Source organism: Lycium ferocissimum, chromosome 6 (assembly GCF_029784015.1).
Source record: "Lycium ferocissimum isolate CSIRO_LF1 chromosome 6, AGI_CSIRO_Lferr_CH_V1, whole genome shotgun sequence".
In the NCBI taxonomy this organism is placed as follows: domain Eukaryota; kingdom Viridiplantae; phylum Streptophyta; class Magnoliopsida; order Solanales; family Solanaceae; genus Lycium; species Lycium ferocissimum.
The window spans coordinates 44,740,062-44,747,093 of NC_081347.1; positions in this window are offsets into that span (position 1 = coordinate 44,740,062).

Sequence of the window (7,032 nt, forward strand, 5' to 3'; positions counted from 1 at the left end):
GAATCAACGGTGTTCCAAGTGATAGCCCATTAGAATTACTTAAATGCCATGCTTGGCTGTGGGTAGTCAATCGGTTAAGTATATCAATAATAGTAGCATAGGACTTGTTCATGAAACACCCGTAAGCAGCATTATTGGCTATTGCTTGGGTCATAGGATCCAAACCTCTGTAAAACTTCTCCTTTAAAATGCAGTTTACGGAAAACCATGGTTTGGACTCCTATCCAAATATTCCTTGTACCTCTCCCAAGATTCAAAAAGTTATTTCTTATTACGTTGTTTGAATTCGTAAATCTGATCACGAATTTCAGCCCTTTTACTCGGGGGGTACCACTTCCTGAGAAAAACTCTGACCATCTCTTCCCATGTAGCAATAGAGTTTCGGGGCAGCTTTGTGAACCATTTTCTTGCTTCTCCGGCTAACGAATATTTGAAGAGTTTCAGCCGGACTGCTTCTTGAGTCACACCTCATTGCATGTGTTGAGAGCACACATCCAGAAAGTTTGTTATATGTTGGTGAGGGTCATCATCGACTGCATTCCAAAAGTATCCCTCTTGTTTGAGCATATGATAGAGGGAATTATCAAACTTGATAGTAGTAGCAGTCACCCTCGGATGAATGATTCCAGATGCAAAGTCTTTATCTGCTTCCGGTTCATCAGCAAAAACATTCTCAATTGAAAATTCGTTGTTGGCCATGATCACCTGGTCTACAAGGTAGCAAACAAGGTGTGTTGGAATATGACAAAGACTTTAAGAAGAGCAAACACTATTTAGTAATTTCAAAATCGTATTCCCCGGCAACGGCGCCAAAATTTGATATGTCAAATTACACCTATTAATGGTATAATGCGGACGTTGTCAAATATAATAACCCAACGAGGTTGGGGTCAAATCCCACAGAGAATATGGTGTGAAAAGTTTACTAAACAATTATTATACTAATCTTGTGGTCCTGGTGTATTCCAGAAAAGGGTTTCATAATTGATTTGGTTTGTGGACTAATTTAAAGTATTTGAAAATTTAAAATTTGTAAATATATGGGAAAAAAGAACCAAGGTTGTGTCCCCGTCAGATAAAGTGTATGATCATGGGTATCGATCTTGATAGACTTCTAATGGATTGTTTGTATGGATACACTTAACCTCTATGTGAATCCATACTATTTCCCAATAAGAAAAGATTATTTCTTTCTATGCTTTTTTCAAAGATAAGAAAGTATGCATGAAGAACGGTTAATTATGCCAAGTAAATTCCTCTTATTCCTAAGCGAATTTATTAAACAAGGTTTAAAGCCCTGAGTTCTTGTTATTTGTTCTTATCTAACCCTAGTTATTTTCCCAAATAAACTAAAGTTTAAGGCGTTAGCTAATGTTTTCAGATGAAAGCGAAGAACAAATAAACCCTAACAATTCATTATGCGTATATCTTTCACGATCCCCAATCACAACACACCCATCCTTGGGTTCACAACCTTAGTAAAGGTGTTTAGCTACTCATGGCAACAAGAAAACAATAAAAGATTGAACATTGCATAATTGAATTATTGTATTGAACTTACGAATAAAACTTGAAAGTAAGGAATGTAATTGCCTGGAAATCTTCAAAAGCAATAACAACTCAAACGTAATTACTACAAGTCTAAAACTCCAGATGTACAAAAATAAAACCTAAACAAGTATTTATACAAGTCAAACTCGGAATAATCAATCTCAGTCTTGTTCCAGCTCGGCTTGCGACTTGATCGGTCATCTTTTGCCTTGACGGTCGTCGACATGCTCGACGACCGTATCGACGATGCGGTACACTTTTATCACTTTGCAGGAACTCCACCGTCGAAGCACTTCGACGGACCGTCAATCATGTCGACGGTGCAAGTCGACGATCTGATGATGCTCTGATGAGTTTGTTACTTCGCAGGAACTTATTGATGAGATGATTTGACGGACCGTCTAGCATGTTGACGGTCTGTCCTTATTCTTATCAGAATAGATGTCTTATTTTTCTCGTTTTTTCGCTTTTCGAGCATTCTAACTTCAAAATACCTACACAACATATAAAATACATCAAACTTACAGAAACTTGCTCGAAAACAAGTAAAACATAGAGTTAAAGAGCATTAGATGTGTCAAAATCCCGGCACATCACTACCCATCCTGCACTAAAGGGGATTTAGATTTTTATTATAAAAGGACCGAGTGCTAAATAGACTGCCTATGTATCCCACCAAAGGGAAATCAAGTCCATCCGTAGTTCAGGCATACACATAAAAGGTTTTTTCCTATGCTACCCGAAACTTAGTTTTCTACCACGACCGGGCCTCGGAGTGAGCTTCCCACATATCCCCCGACGGGACATTAGGTCGGCGTGGTTCCGTTTACATAAAAAGGGAAAGGGATACTCTATCTTATTAATAGCAATAAAGGGATACTTATGTTTTTCTACCCAACCATATTAAGCAGGTCTTCATTGTCTTCTTTATCTTCATCTTCTATCCTTGTCTTCCCGCGACAATCCAAACATGGCCTTCATTCACGAGGCGTTCTAGCTCAAGCTTGAAATTCACACATTTTTCAATGTCGTGGCCATGGTGATACACATAAACCCTTTCTTTTGGAGATCCTAGGTGACCCTGATAGGTTTGTGATACTGCTCTTATCTTTTTCACACTACATAGTAGGAAGTGGATCCTGGAGTATGACTCTTCGAACTTGGAAAAGACGCTCCTCCAGAACCTAACCTTTGATATCCTTTCTGGATGATTTCTTCCTTGGTCATGAGTCAGAAGAGAGTGGGGCCCCTACAGTTGGCTAATTCTTCTTGGTCAATCCATTGGATAAGCTTCCTTTCCAATGTTCCACACTCATTGGCGATATGTCCTAACTGACTTTGGTGGTAGAGGCATTTTCTGTAAATCATAGAGGGAGCGCATGGTGGCAACACATTTAGGCTTTGTGCGTAAACTCCAAAGCTTCCCAAAGTCTCCAAGAGTTCTTGTTTAGACAACTCTACTGGTGTACCCCAATTTCACAATCTTGTGCCTTTTGAGAACAATTGTGCACGAAACAGGAGGCTCCTCGAGCTGAGATTCGCGCGAGTCATAGACTTTCAGATTGAGGATAAGTAGTTCGTCATCTCCATATGGTATGGGGTCAAGCCCTTCTTGTTGACTGAGTGGGACATAACTCCCAAGTGGTGTTTCAAGTGCCTTTCCCTGTTTTACCCGATTGGCATGGTGTTGCTTAGTTAGTTCCTCAACATAAGCTATGAGGGTTTCAGCTTCTTTCATCTTCTCATTGGCTTCCTTCGTGGTCTGGACAGCTTCTTTCATTGTGGCAGTAGCCAGGGCCATTCTATCGTCCCATTGTCGGTTTTTCTCACTTGTCGTTTCCATGTTCTCATAGTCACTGACTAAGTTGACGTAAGGAGAAGTCGCACACATGCTGTCTGAGTCTCCATTTCCGATTAGCAAATCAACCTCTTAAAAGTGGAGCTAAATTTATTTTAGGGGTTATTTTCTTGGTTTTTCTTTTGGGTGGTGATCGGAATGTGGACCAATCAAGAGTTTCAACAATTTATATGGTTTTCACACAAAGTAGTTATATCAAATAAGCATTTAGACAATATACAATTCGCTTTCCTATACCTCGTTGCTCCGAGGCTACTAGCGTATGAAGCAGAATTGTGCCATATGTAAAACGAATATATTGTTCCCAAAATAAAAATCCCAGTGCTTTTCATTAATAGTATCTTCCCAAGTGGGATTACAAGGCTTTTTAAAGTAAATGCAATAATCAGAAAAAGTCCACTCCACGGACAGAAATCTGCTCTCTATCATCTTGTGCCTTCTTGGCCCTTTGAAGGGATGGTCTGAATGGCTACATGGGCTGGCATCAATGCTGTCTCAATTTATTGACCCCTCTGATCGTCAGTCAATGACGTCCCCGTATCTATAGCTCCTCTAACAAAAGTGTCAAGCCATTCCAAGCTCTTTAGTGAGGCATCCGCCTCGTCTGTCAGACTCTTAATTATCTCCTGGTCATATTTTATTTTTGCTTCATGATTCATTTCTCTTCCTTCTATTCGCCATTTCATTCTTCTAACTTAAATTGCATTCGCGACTTCCATATCCTCGGGAAATTTGTACAGATATGGTCCTGGAGCGGCAGCACCAGCTATCTCAGCCCTAAGCCACTCGTAGTAGTTTTCATCATGACTTGGATTGTTTGGATCTTCATCCAACTTATCTTCCTTTATCACATTCTACCAATCTTTCTGAGCATCTTTTATACCCCCGATGCGACCTTCTTCATAATCTCGTACAAACTCTCCCATATTACCCACATTCCGAATAACCTGTCTCATGCCAAACTGTCTAAGTACTCTCAATGGTTCGTATGGTCTGATTCCCCCAATCCCCATAAGCGGTAGATGTGGACGCCTACGACTTTTAACACAAACAGTCTTTGAATGAAAATCAGATACCCTCCACCTGATATGTTCTTCTCTCAGTCTGGAAAAGGTGTGAGCCCATCCTCTTTTACTTTGTTGCCATAGGCATAGCCGACGACTCCCAAATCATCCTCTCTCAGGGCTGGATCTCGGCGGGTAGATAAACTGCTCTTATCTAAATGCTTAAGTATCCACCATTGGACTAAGAGGTTGCAACCCTGGAAATAATAATAATAATGGTTGCGGCACTCTCCCAAAGCTCAGTATATATCTGATAGCATAATAGGGACGTTGTCAAAATATTTGGTAAGTCCATTTGCTGGAACTCCCCTAAGAACAGCATGGGCAACAAAGACAACTCGAGCGTCAATAGCTAGGGAGGCATTTATTGGAAATACCATGGTTCCCAGTAGACAGGTGATAAAGGCAAGTGTTTGGTTGGCTTCCCAGGATTGGAGTGAAGAAAACTCAAAGATGTGGTTCTCGTACCCCTGTTTGGATGAATACCTCCCATATAACTCTCTAAAGGCTATAATGGGTCCCTGTGCCTAATCGGCTTTGTTGACAGCAAACATGTCTTTGATTTCTTTTGGGGTAGGTTTGTGAGGGATAAGGATATTTTGAGCTAATTTCTTTTTGGATCTGTTAGCACTTCCTACGCTTTCCAAGACATCTCTAATCTCTTCTAGGGTGGGAGTTATCTCTATCTCCCCAAATCTGAATACCATTCTGTCGTTGTCTCAATAACTAGTAATAATCTCCAACAGACCTGGATCCCCAGTCATATCCATCAATGAAGTCAGATGCCCTATACAACCCTTTATCTCTTTCTTTTGATCACTAGTCAAACCTTCCCACCATATCATTAAACCTGGGGGTGGACCCACAACCATATCAAATTGCACATTAGGAGACATACGCAAGATAGAACAACGTTAGTTCCCGCCCCCGAACAGTAATTTATTTCACACATGGCACGATAATGCTTCCAAATAGCAAATAGTTGGATGCGGTGTCTTCGAGGTTTTTACACCATCGAACACGAAGGTGTCTTTCTGTCCGAGGTCGGGTAGGTCTGAGATACCCAAACCGGTCTATGGTCAGTATGCGTTATATCAATAGGGATTTGGTTTCGCTCTACGCTAATTATTCTGGAGTGATTTTCAAACGAATGACACAGGTTACCAAAGCGGACAAGCTAGGGATAGGCTGTCTAAGGCTGTGGGATGACCGCATGCCTACTCAACCTTAGAGACCTCTAAAGAATATAACAAAAGGTTTTTTTAGTGAAGGATGACCGCAGCTCCTCCCGCGTCGTCATCCTTAAATAAAATGTAAAATAAATGTCAGGAGTGGCGGAGTATGCATGCATGAATGGCAGTTATATTTTGCGAAAATTTAAACATATAAACAATTTATATCATACAAACACACAAATTATTGGAACCCTTATAGTTAGAACCTTAAATTTTCCCCAGTAAAGTCGCCCATGTAGCAGTTCTATTTTTTTCCATTCGTATTTGCACTTGCTTCATTTAAAAAAGGGAAGTGTCCCGGAGAAGTACGGTTGTCAATCGTAGTGGGAAAAAGGAAAAAAATATATACTTCTACGTGGATGGTGCTCTAAATGGATTTATTTTTAGAGTCGTCACCTAATTTTTAGGAAATTAGGAAAAATCAGTTCGAAAAGGGTTCATTTAAAGCAATTAAGTCTTAAAAGAATCTTAATCTAACCAAAGTATGGGTAAGGGTTCTAGTGATCCCCCGGGGAAAGTGTTAGGCATCCTGGTATTAAAGATCCGTAAAATAGGATTGACCTACGAGTTCTAATAGTATGTCTATGTAAATATAAATTGGTTGTGATAAAAATAGTTTTCGTTTTATATTTTCGCAAATAGAAATTAGTCATTTATGCAAAAAAAAAAAAAAAAAAAAAATACTACGTTTCAAGAATCAAAAGTGATAAAATTTTGCCAAAAATTAGGCGTTTAGGGTATCGGACTAGAACACTTAGGCTAATACCCGAAGGCTCTTTGTAACGACCCTTTTGATAGTTTTGGAAAATTAGAACTCCATTGGGAATTCCGAGGCCACGGTTGTATTCGTAAGGCGTCTTTTTGTATATGTGCATGTTTATTTTATGTTTTTGAGGCCTTGGATGAAATGTGGGGTGATAGGGGGAAAACTGGATAAAAGTCGAGCTCACTGCCCAAAATATACCGCTGCGGTGGTATCGCTATGGCGGTACTTGGACTGTTGCCAGTGGCCATCGATTTTCCTTGGTGGCTGCTGTGGCGGGCACGGTACCGCTACATAGCGGGGGATGGACCGCCATAGCGGTCATAGCGATTTTGGGGTGGGCCGCTATAGTAGTCACTTGACCACCATAGCGATACCGCTGCAGCTGCGTGATGACCGCTATAGCGGTTGACGTAAAATAGTAGCCCGAATTTTATATACTCAGTTTTGTTTTCTCTTTTCACAAAACACCAACACATTTCCCAACAAGCACCTAGGGTGAATTTTCAAACTAGGGCAAGATACTTTGAGAGGTAAGTTCCTTTCATTTCCATTCTATCA